We start from the raw sequence: 13,348 nt of genomic DNA, 5'->3' as shown, positions 1-13,348 counted from the left end.
ATATCTTTTTATTTGTATTGTATTAGTTAAGAAGCTACAATTTTTGTATACAAATAAACTTTATATTGTAGTTTTCCCAGTATCGGTGACTAGCTTGATTCAACCCTTGTTTCTTCCTTTTGCTCTCTTTCTCTGAACTGATTCTCGGCCGCTCTGTAATGTTCTGGCCAGTCTTTTGGTTGCTTATTTCCATACATCTGTAAATCAATAATAACCTGACAATGTGCTTATAAGTCAACTGAAATAGTTACCTCACATACAAACTGTAAAACCTTCATCTTTGAGATTTCAATTTCAGCTCGAATCCCCCATTGAAAAGTTTGTATTTTCGTTTTGTCATCAAACTCACAGTGAAGGTAATAATTCTTTATCAAGGTTTCTCTTATATATTCTTTGACTTTACCAAAAAATGGATGCTCAACTTCTACATCAATATCCAAGGACTTCAGAAAACTATAAAGGGATTCTGAAATAATAAATCAACAATATAAAAACAATAAAGGAATGGTATCGTAGAGCTCACTGTCTGATACTGGAGTGTTTGACATAAATATATGGGATAAAATTAATAGGGTCAGTATCTTGTGAGCAGCATTCGGTACATTTGAACCAGTTTCATAACTAGAAACACATTCTTCTTCTTCTTCATCAGAATAATTTACAGAAGGCAATATACTAATTAAAAAATATTTTTTTTTTCATTTTTACATCATCATATTCAGTAAGTGTGTAATCATATACCTAAAAATTTATACAAAACAATATCAACAACATCCATATAACAATAATAATACCAACATTTTTCAGAACCTTAATTGCTTGTTGTATAACACTATCCACACATTGGCCCTTTTTGTTGAATTAGATTTTGATTTAATTCGGATCTGGTATAAAATGAATTTTCGTCAGCTTTAAGAATAATGTACCTGACTACATCATTGATTATATTTTCTGTATTTTGATCTGGTACGTCTGATCTCCGCTTCTTCGACATTTTTACGACTTGAAGAACTTTAAAATCGTGTATCAGCTATCTCCATACACCACTATCAACACAAAAATTTAAATAACTAGCCGCTAGGGATGCAGAAAAAATATCAATATTTTTTGTCGATATATCGATATTTTTTAGCTGATATATTTTCAGAAGATTAAGTACAATTAAAAAAAAAATTTCAAATCGGAACTTACTTTTAAACGTTTAGTGAATTCTGGTACTTAATTTTAATGGTTTATCAAAAATACCGTTATTCCTTAAGAGTTTTGGAAAAAAAATTTTTTAGGCTAATATTTCACTATTTTTATTTTCTATTAAAAATATACATAAATTTTTTTTGTAAAATATCGATATATCTTATACTTATTGCAAAAAATATGGATATTTTTTTCCTTCGATATATCGATTTTTGTGGCCAACACGCCTACTAACCACTATAAAATATGCAAAATCTAATGCACGGCTTGGCGTTTTATTTAATTCTTGAAGTCAGACGAATATGTTCGATCCCTATCCTATATAAATTGTAAGAGAGGAAAGGACGGATATAATTGCTTGGAGCAATTAATTTAATATTTGCTTATATCTTCCAACGTTAGTATACGCGAGACGGAGATGTACATATTCCTTCACGTACTAACTTTAAAAAAGAAAAGGAAAAACATGACTGAATACTATTAATATATCATTAATACTTTTATTTTAAAGAAAGTGGAGTTACTTTTATATTTGAATGTTCTGAAATGAATTACTATTTTTAAACAATATACTATAATAAATATAAACAATACAATAGAACTTAAACTAAACATGTACAATAACCATGAATTAACAATGATCGCACAATAACTACTAGAGCTTTTTAAAATAAAATTAAGCTTTATTTATTATCGGACGGAAATATTTTTTAACTAAAATCGAGGGTGTTAGATACAAACCAAAAAGTCAATCAAAAAAAATATTACCTATAACTTATTTGTCATTCACAATTTAAATTTTTTACCCTATTACATTAACAATCTTGAAAAATATCGTTCCAAAATGTTGCTATATTAATATACAATATATTGTTATTACAAGCAAACTACCAAAAAAAATCATAAAACTAAATATATTATATATAAATATAGGAAAGCATAAATTCCGTAAGTAATGAGAAATTTAAAATTTTAACTAAACATTATAACAAAGGGCATCATAAGTGAGATTATTTTTAAAATTGTAGAATAACTATCAGCGTACCCAAAAGCGAAACTTTAAACTCCAACATTAAAGACTAACAGATATTAAAACTACTTCAAAAAGTGTCAAAAAGATAGTCCAAAAATAGTCGATAGTTTAAAAAGTAGCAAATACATGGTTCGACTTTTTTTCCATTCGTGAAAGTCAGACAAATATGTAGGAATTCTTGTCTATATAAATTGTGAGATAGGAAAGAAAGGAATGAGAAAGTTAGTTTATATTCTCCAATGGTAGTATAAGCGAGACAGAGATGTATGTATATTCATTCTCGTCTTAACTTTAAAAAAGAAAAAAAAATCTAATTTCTATTATCATGCAATAAATAATAGAATTTTAAAGGAAGTAGGGTTACTTTTATACTGAATGTTCTGTGGATTTGTAAAGAGGAATGGAATAATAACACCACAAATGTTTTATCGTGTTTTAATATAGTAATTGCTATTTTTAAATAACATAGGGTAATAAATATAAATAGTACAATACAACTTAAACAAAACCTAAAAACTAAAAATGTTCAATAACCATAACTACAAAATAAACTGTAAACGTATACCTAATCATTGAAAAATATAATCCATGGGGAACCTAAAAATGATCATACAATAACTACCAGACCCTTTTTAAATAAAATTTTTATTTATTTTTGAACGGAAATATTTTTAAATTACTGTTCAGGAATATTATCATGTTCAACTTTTCTCCCGTAAGGCGATTTCTTCGATCGATAATTATTTGCCCAGATTTTGAAAGAACTTCTTCCGAAGGGATAGATGTTGCGGGTGTAGAGGAATATTTTACGTGTAACTGATATAATTCAGGTAGCGTCATTTTATGGGCTTGCCAAAAATCCAATGGGTTTTGTAAAAGCCCAATAAATGGCATTTACAAATACTGCTTAATCTTTTGCATTTTTTATCAAAATATCTCAAGATGTCAATACATTCTTGGTCAGTAGTTCTGTCTTGAATTTCAAGTTGTGGATCTATATTTGTATTTTTTGAAATTAGAATGGAAGATACCTCTTTTGTGATAACTTTTTGTATCGCCTCAGCAATATTTGCAATATCAAATCCAGCTTTTTAAATCTAGGATCTAAAAATGTGAATGTTAAAAATCGGTCGAATGAACTAGTAGAACTGAAAATAGTAACTAAAAGTAAACGACTGAAACAGTTGATTGTAAAAAGTTGTCAATTACTAAACAGTCAATAGTCGATTTCAGTCGATTGTTCTCAACACTAATTAAAACTCATTTCCAGAATTACCTAAAACAACATAATTTAACCCGCTCGGAATGTCACCCCGTCATGCGATTATTATGCTCTCTGAACTACGGATGCTGAAAAAATTTCGAAAGAAGCGTTGACACCAATATGAATTTTAATAAAAATTTTTGGATTTATGTCCTAATGTATTTAAAGGTTTTACATTTAACTTTTAAATGAAAATGTTTATTATACTAATTACTTTATCAAGTATATACAGTTTCAGTTGGTTTTTTAAAAATAATATCTTATATTATTTAATAATTGAATTTGATAAAATAATCAAGATAATTCAAAAAGCCGTACACTAAAATTAAGTTTCATATACAATTTAATCACCGAATAAAACTCTCTTTGTGGGCATTGATCAGTGCTTCCTTTTTTAGTTCAATTTTGTGGAACTTTTGCACTGCGATGCATTCGAGCCCAAATTGAGCCCAAGTTCCGAACGTATATTACCTAAGAATTGTTTCGTGGGTTCCAAATTTCGAATAACTGCAGGCTAGGGGTAGTTTCAACAACTTCGGAGCAACAGTTTCCTCAAATTATATTGCTTCTACCCAAATGCCAACAGATTATGTGAACGGGTGATTTCCATAACTTTTTTCCGAATTCCACTTATACGCAGGCCAGGGGCACTTTAAGCAATCTCGGAAGAGCAGCTAGTCCAATTTCGATCCATCTGTTCCGAATAAATGTCCGATTCTAGTAAATTAAATAAATTCAACGGAAACCAGGCTCAAGATCGCAATCCTACTGACTTTTTTGATTTTGGTTTCCGTAAAGATAAAAACACAGTTTTACATCAACGAAACAATTTTATTTAAAAATTAAGAAATTTACTTGAATTTAGAAAGGTGTGAGCTGTCTTTTTCGTCTCAATTCCATTAGAGAGAAAAGTTACTGTTCTGTCTTAAATATCTTATTTTATCCAATTTTAAAATATGATATAAATATTGTAAAAGCGAGTTTTATATATTTTAGACCTTTTTAATATTTGGGTTGTTCAAGTGTTTTTTAAAGAAGGTTTGAACGATTATGTTATAGAGGTCTTCGTGTAATTGATTGAACGAAACTGTGTTTCCCTTAGTACTTTATTACTAACACTAACTATTATACAACTAATTAACTAATGAAAACATATGAATGTTTGAATATTGAATGGATGATTGTTGATTGAAATCTATGATGCGTGAGCGTCGAAAAATGAATGAATCTGCTGTCTACTTTTTTGCGTGCTCTTGATCATTTGGTCGATCTTATTCTGTGCCTGTGGCTGATCTTATTTCGCGAAGAAGAACCCCCCCCCCCCTTAGCCAGTCGCGGGAAATTTTCTTATATATATTCCCATCTATAGGATGGGTCTTATATATTATCTTTTTCTTCTCTGTGCAGGACTCTGAAAGGTCCTTCGTATAATGGGCTTAGTGGTGTTTTTGCTTGATCTCGTCTTACGAAAACATATGGTACTTCTAGGAAATCTGTATTGACATCTGACTTCTCTTTAGCATGGTTGGTCGCTTCTACGGTTTTAATTTGCTCATGGTTGACTTCAGTTTCTTTACGAATTCTGATTCTGCTTTCTGCCTTTCGATTTTACTTTCCGTTGCCCGGAATGTCTCTCCCGGTAGCTTCTATATAGTGCCATACATTTCCTCCTTGAAATTGAAAACACAACGAATTCTCAAAAGAATGTGTGGCAGGCTTCCTGTCCATTGTATATTGTTTGTGGCTACCAGTGCGTTCTTTAATGTCCAATGGAATAGTTCAACTATTCCATTGCTTTGTGAGTGATACCCTGTAGTTCATAAATGATCAATTCCTAGGCCGTTTGTGAGGTGTCTGAATAGATGTGATTCAAATTGTCTACCTCGATCTGTTGTTAACTTTGTTGTAACACCAAATCTTGCAACCCAATGCGCTATGAATTTGTGTGCTACTGTTTCGGCTTCGATATTTTTAATATGTATTGTTGGATGGTGGTAAAGGTCCGACAATGTCCATATGCGCATGTCCGAATCTGTTATCTGGCATATATTTATTTGTTTATAAGGTATTTTGTTACCTTGGACTTTTGGCAATGAATACATTCCTGGCTGTCCCGAGTGTGCTAAATTATGTAATTTCTGAAACACTTGATGTCTGTATTTTGCTGGAATATATTATCTTATTTTATCGTTTAATAGGTGGCAATACAGAAGGTCATCTAGATCTGGTAGTTGTAGTAGCTCCAGTTGTAAGTCAGTTTTCATTGCTTCGTTGAGGATGTTTTCCAATTCCTTGTCTTCCTTTTGTGCTTTTGCAACCGCTATATAGTCCAATGATTGTTCGATTTGATTTATGTTTGGTCTTGCAAGGAGATCTGCAACTATATTTTTTGAACCTTCGATGTGTCTGATATCCATTGTGAATTCCCCAGTGAAACTGATATGTTTAATTTGCATTGGACTCTGCTTGTCTGACTTTTGTTTGAAAGCGTATATTAATGGTTTGTGGTCTGTAAATACAGTAAAATGACCTCCCAAAAAATGTTTGAAATGCTCTATGGAACTATATATGGCTAGAAGTACTCTATCATATGTGCTGTAAATTATTTCAGTCTGAGACAATTTTCTTGAAAAGAACGCTGTGGGTTTCAATTTTGATTCAATTGATTCGATTTGTTGCAAAACTCACCCCATAGCTTTGTCGAATGCATCAACGTTTAGGACTAGTTTAGCATCAGGGTCTATAAAAACCAAGAGAGTCTATACAGCCAACTGTCTTTTATTGTGTCAAATGTCCCCTCCATTTGATCGTCCCATTTATTTTTTTATAATTTGGATTTATTATTTGCTAAGGTCTTTGTTAATGGATACATAATGTTAGCTACTTTAGGTATCCATCTTCGATAGAAATTGACCACTCCTAAAAACATTTGCAGCTCTTAAACTGTTCGTGGTTTTGATATATTTTACATGGCTTTTATTTTTTCAGGTAGTAGTGAAATTCCATAGCTGTTGATTTTTGTTACTGAGAATGTATCTTCTTCTGCTCCAAATTTACATTTGTTAGGCTTTATTGTTAACCCTTGTTGCGATAGTCTCTTTAAAACCTCCTCTCCATGTTGAAAATATTCTTGATGGTTGCTTGAAACGATGAGAATATCATAAATATTACATATACATAAATTAAGTCTTAGAACGATTTATCCAATAATCGTTGTAATGTTTGAGCAGCGTTTCGTAGTATTCCAATGGCATGCGGATATATTCATATAAATCTAGCGGTGTTGTAATGGCTGTCTTCGCTATATCCTCTGAGTTCATTGGTATTATTTTATTATTTAATTATTACATTTTTACTAGTCGTTTCCGTCTAACCTGGGATTTGTCTTTATGATAACTTAAATCTAGGTAAATAACTACGAGGACCCATCGGCCCTATCTCAGTCTCTGGAATCTGGTGAAATTATGTTTATGCATGTCACCGCTGTATTTTTTATTTTATGCACCTCACTACGCAACACTATACAAGATTAGATGGTATGATTCCTTTGAGTCTATGTCCTGTTCTGGTGTTATCCAAAAGTTGCAATATTTCAATATTAGTTTGAGAATGGAGTCTTTCCTCATGCCCCCTTGCAATTCTCTTGATTTCTTGACTGACTGTGGGGATCTGAAGGTCTCGATGTAGGTAATCGGTCCTAGAGTATTTGAGTGCGCCCACAATACCTCTCAGGACTTTTTCTGAATTATATGTATTTTATTTATGTTAATCTTTGCAGAACATCCTTATAATTGAACTCCGTATTTCCATATAGGTTTCAGTATTTGCTTGTATAATAGCAATTTATTATGTACTGATAATTGTGATTTTATTTCAATTAGCCAATACATTTTCCTATATTTCAATTCCAGATCTTTTCTTTTCTTCTTTATATTTTTCTTTCAGTGGAGTTTTGCATCAAGATTCATTCCGAGATATTTAGCGTTATTGCTATATGGAATGATAGTATTATTTAATATTAATGGTACTTGTACGAACGGTTTATAGGTGAACTGCATATGTACAGATTTACTTTCATTAATTCTTATTTTCCAAGCTTATGTCCAACTATTTATATAGTCACTTGCCTGTTGTAATATTCCGACAGCAATAACCGCAGTATCATCAGCAAATGCAGCCATCATAATATTCTCCATTTGTGATATCACAAGTGTAGAGTAGATAAAGCATTGGTCCCAGTACACTTCCTTGTGGTACGCCTGCTTTAGCTTCTTTTGTTTTAGAGTAAGCTTCTTCTTCTTTGACTCTAAACGTTGTGGTTGTAATGTATGATATTAATAGTTCGGTGTGTTGTTTTGGTAGCATTTTCTGTAGTTTATGAACAAAGCCTTCATGGCAAACCTTATGGCTCGTGCGACGTCTAATAATATAGCTGAGCATACTTGTTTAATTTGTAGGCTTTTTCAATAACATCTGTTATGCTGTGGATCGGGTCAAGTGTTGAGTGCTTGTTAATAAACCCAAACTGGTGTGTTGGTATTAGGTTTTTTCTCTCTAGTATCGGTTTTATTCTTTTCAACAGGAGTTTTTCAAAAACCTTAGATATTACTGGCAGCAGTGATATAGGTCTATAGGCTTTTATTTCGTTTGGCGACTTCCCAGGTTTTGGGATCATTATAATTTCCGCCATCTTCCAAATGCCTGGGACATATTTTAATCTAAATGCACTAGTGATCAAGTTGGTGGGTTTTATAATTCCCTTTCTTGGTAGTTTTTGCAATAATTCTACTGTTATTAAATCGTAGCCTGGTTATATCCTGGGGTTAATGTCAGTTTTAATAACTTTGGTTAGCTCTTTTGGCTTGACTAATTCAATCATCAAATTTTTAGCTTCTATGTCCAGCAAATTATGTTCAATAGTAGTTTCGTTTGATTTGAAAGTTTTTTTTAGATATTCAGCAAACGTTTCTGTTTTTTGGTAGTTGTCACGTGCCCAGTTCCCACATAGGTCTCTTGTAGGTGGACTGTGTAGACATGAGCGATTTAGATATTTTGTGGCTTTCCAGAGTGAGTAATCAATTTCATTATCATCTGTTAAATTTGTCAGATATTCTTTTATGGTTTTGTTTTTAATATCCAGCATTTCCCTTTTCAGTTTTTGGGTTATATTGTTTAAACTATTTTTATTTTCGGCTGTTCTGTTGCCACTTTTTTCGTAATTTGCGTTTTTCACCTACCATTTCCTTCACTTCTTTTGTATAATTGTAATCTTTTATCTTCATTGTAATTCTTTTATCTTCATTGTAATCTTAATTTCTGGAGTATTACTTCAAGCAGCTTGTTGAATATCAATTACGAATTTTTCTGCTTCTAAATTTAACTGTTCAGTTGTCTTGTGTGGTATATTTAGTTGAATTCGTTTATTCAATTCTTCAACAAATCAAAATTTTCTTCAACTTTTATATAGTTGGATATTATGTTTCTTACTGTGAAGAAATCAAACATGTCTGGGATTTTCTCTTGGTCAGTCGGCCAATAAGTTGGTTTTCCAGTTGATATGTATTGGTATTTGATGATATGTTTTCTCCAGATCAATTGTTGTAAATACCCGTTTGTTATGTAAATTTTAACTAAAGTCTTGTATGTGTGATATTGGATATCGATCTGGTTTGGTGTTTGCATTTATCGTTCGATAGTCTCCGCATATACTCCAGGAACCGCCCCTCTTCTCTACCATATAGACCACACTCGACCAGCTGGATGATGATTGTCTAATTAATCGTTTTCTCTATTTCTTTTAGTTTAAAGTTTTTTTTATTTCTTATAGTAAATAATTTAGTTTGTGGGGTGCTAGTTCCCTGGTTTTTGGGTGTGTTTATGGTCTTCTTGTCTCGATGTTGATGTATTGTATCTGTATTTACCCAATCTTTAATAGTGAGATCACATTTGGAAATTTGGCAATGATTTTACTGAACGGATCCTGCCTTTCCATTATGTTGACTACACAAGTTTGCCTGTTCTATTGCGCTTAGTGAAAGTCTGGTTTGAAGGTTATATTAGTTTTTGGTGCCTGACATATGCCTGTATTTCATAATAGGACAAGAAATCTGCTCCCAATATAGGATCAGCTATTACAAAAACTCAGACCAAATTCTAATGACAATTTAATAGTGCCACAAGATGCGATATTCGAGTCGTTAGTAGGAAAAAGTTTAAAATTGGGGTTATGTGCCCCCTGTACTTGTTTCTTGGCACAATACTTGAGTTCGACATCTATATCGACTAAAAAGTTTATGTTTTGTTTTCTGTCGGTAATGTTCAGTCGGCGCGGTGTATTGGGGACCCTGTACGCCGCATTTACTGAGCTCCCCTTGAGTTTCCCGAATACCTACAGCGCGGAACACATTTCCTGGCTTCTTGCTGATATGTTTTATGATACCAACCAATATCTAGTCATTTCGTCTCCTGCTATATGCTTGCCTATATATTTGATTGTTAGGCCTTTCCCTAAGCTTTTTCGCTTGTTCCGTTAATTGGGAGATTTGATGTTGTATTTCTTTTGATGGTGATGCTTGTTCCTGTATGGTCTGAATTGTTGATATTTCGTTGGTTTCGGTCTGCTAATTCTGCTGGTGTATCAAAATATTCATCCCTTGTTACAATCGCTGCTCTTGTGTTTTGTGGTAATTGTTCCAACCAGAGGATTTTCAGGGCGTTTTCTGATATATTACCTTCATTTAAAATTTGCATTTTATGTAACAATTGTGAGGGCGCTTGGTCACCTAACGGAATGATGGGGGGGGGGGGGGCATTGCGTATCTTGTTAGTTTGCGACATCGCAAACCGTTTTATTAATTTATGTTTTAACGTGTTATATTTGTTAGTGCCTGATGGTGGCATCGTGGTGACATCGTGGCAAGACATCGTGATTTAAGCTAGCGATAGTATAATCGAATTTGGTTGCGTCTGTTGTAATTCCAGCCGCCTTGAACTGAGTTTCAATTCTGTAAAACCACGTTTCTGGTTTTGTTTTTCAAAATTCTGGTGACTTGAAGCTTGCCCGGCTAAGGTAGCTGGCTTCAGGTGTCATTGTACTGTCCTCTTTTTTTGTTTTGATTTTCTTGCGTTGAGGTCACCACTTATGGAGGTCTTCGGGTAATTAATTGAAAGAAACTATGTTTCCCTTAACGCTTTATTACTAACACTAACTATTAGACAACTATTTAACCAATGAAAATGTATGAATGTTTGATTATTGAATGGATGATTGTTGATTGAATTGTATGATGCGTGAGCGTCGAAAGATGAATGAATCTGCTGTCTGTTTTTCTGCGTGCCCTTGATCGTTTGGTCGATCTTATTCTGTGGCCAATTCACGATAAGAAGAAGAGGTCTGACATCGCCACAATGTAAAGGCACTAATTCTTTTTAATAGTATGATTTGTCGCTGTTGTGAGTATTTATAAACAGAACTAATTACCACGAATGGCAACATTATTGATTTTTCTTCGGGGGTTGTATTTGTCAGATGTGATCACGTCGTAGGGATGTTAGAACTTCATAAAAGTCCATTTCGAAATATGCGGCGGTCAAAATCTTTACGTTCTGTGTACTCAGTTTATTTTGCTGTGTTTTGTGACATACAAGCTAAGTTTCATCAAAAGGTGAGTTTGTTCACAGAGTATTCTAGTTTTCTGTTTATAATTATTATTTGTTATTTATTAAAATTCCATTTATTATGTTCTAATTATTATTTTATGTTTTTGAGCGTTCATTTATCATACTCTTCTCTCATACTCATTGTTCATACTATTTATTATTTTATACTTATTATTCTCTGTTGATTATGCTCTGCTTATTTATTTATTTATCCATCTATCGTTATATATTTTATTCTACTATCTAATTTATTATTTCTTCGAATCGTCGTATATTTCCCATAATTCTTAAATTATGGTAAATCAAAGATAATAATTTTATGGTTGCAGATGTAAATATAAATAACTATTTTTTGTAATCTAGAGACTAACGTCAGTGAGGCTAAAGTTGCTGATGCGTAGTCATGGCCTATGGATGATTTGAGGCATGCATAAACGCCGCCGAAAGTGGTTTCTGCTGGATCTTGGTGACAGTGTATTTAGCGTATGACCTTTAGCTTTCTCCCTTGTACACATTGCATGTCCATCATAACTGGAGCTGGAGAAATGAGTGCACTACTAATTAATAGTATTATTCACTTATTTATTTATTTTGAGAATTTAGCTTAATCCTAGCGAGGCCTATATTAGACAGCATATATCGTGCGTTACTTCCCTTGATCTCTTGCACGTTATTATTGTTAGTGTTAGGACACATGTCATACTTCATCCAAGCATAGTTTATCATTGCTATCAGTTACCGTTACTGTTTATATTATAATGAGTGGCCGTCAATTATTGATTACCACGGACTGAAATGATTGCTAACCATCCTGGTTAATCAATCATTTTATTGGCTACCATTTTCATCGTCTTCTGTTGTGACTATAAATACCATCCATTATTTGTCGATATATTCATGTATAGCTGCCAATATTTTGACTGTCAGTACCGTTATATTTTAGTTAACTGGCTAGAAGTATCTGTCTACAAAATATTTCAATTATATTTTAATTCCACCCTTGTCATTAAAATTGGTTGTTTAGGTACGTTTTTATTATGTTTGCAGAATTATTAGCCGACCATTTCGACATCAAGATCTGGCACGCTTATTTACATTATTTATTTTGCCATTTATTGAGTAAGTAGTTGTTATATCATTAGTTTTGTCCTCTACTTTTTTTATATGAAATGTTTTTATTATTGTTTTATTAAATATAATCTTTGTTTTACGCCCTGAGTTCAAGCACAACCCTACAATATGTGCTAACGATAACTTCGAGTCATATTATAATTGAAATCGAGTAAAGATTGATCAAGAATCGACTTTGAATATGTGGTGACTGTTTATGATAAATCATCCTATTTAAATATATTTCGCACATCTTATTATTTAGCCACAAATTTAGTGCACGAGAATTGTCTTGACTTAAATATGCCATTAAAATATGCAACGACTTACCTTATGTATTAACCGCAGTGATGACCAGCGATAGAGAGAAAATGAGAATAGTTGTGTTAGACAACACACGATGATCACGTTCTAGTGAAAAGAACACAACAGCAAGCACCACACAAGGAAATTGTGCATTCTAATACCATCTGAAAATATATATTACATATTAAATACACCCTGACAGATAACTGTTACTAATCAGACACCGTCATTTATAGGCTTTAACATCATGTTAGACAAAAAGCAAAACACATTAGAACCAAAATAAAACAACTATACTGGTTAGACGGAAGATATTCTCAATTTGATCTAAAATCAAAGAGGTTGATTATAAGACAATTATAAAGCTAATTTGGACCTATGGGGTGCAAATATGGGGTTACATTCAAAATTCATATCAACTAGTCATCCAACGCGGTCAAAGCAAGGTTCTTCGATTGATTACCAATGCTTATCGCTACGTAACCAATGAAGGACTGCACGATGACCTGGAAATTAAATGCATTTGCGAAGTCATCCAAAATTTCGTCTGGAAACACGAAGGAATATTACTAAATCATACTAACGTGGAAGCAATACAACTGCTGGACAGCGCGCAGGATGTTAGGAGATTGAAGCGAACTAAACCATACGAACTTATATAAAGTGTATACATTTAGTGTTAACTATAGCTATGAAATATTATAACTTTATAAGTGAGGAATGCATATTGATGTATTTTCGCGCATTCATCTTACTTGTGAATTAATCCCAGTACAATTGAA

General features: G+C 32.7%; 1 protein-coding gene across 1 annotated transcript in view; it reads left to right on the top strand.

Moving 5' to 3' along the window:
• Positions 1–13,348, top strand: part of LOC143197558 (uncharacterized) — a 199,179-nt gene that overhangs the window by 175,209 nt on the left and 10,622 nt on the right. The gene's annotated exons all lie outside the window — the stretch shown is intronic.

Source organism: Rhynchophorus ferrugineus, unplaced genomic scaffold, assembly GCF_030347505.1.
Source record: "Rhynchophorus ferrugineus isolate W39M unplaced genomic scaffold, kcgeb_rfMv2 rfM5, whole genome shotgun sequence".
Lineage (NCBI taxonomy): Eukaryota > Metazoa > Arthropoda > Insecta > Coleoptera > Curculionidae > Rhynchophorus > Rhynchophorus ferrugineus.
Note: the sequence above shows the minus strand (reverse complement) of the source record. Positions and strands in the feature narration are given on the sequence as shown.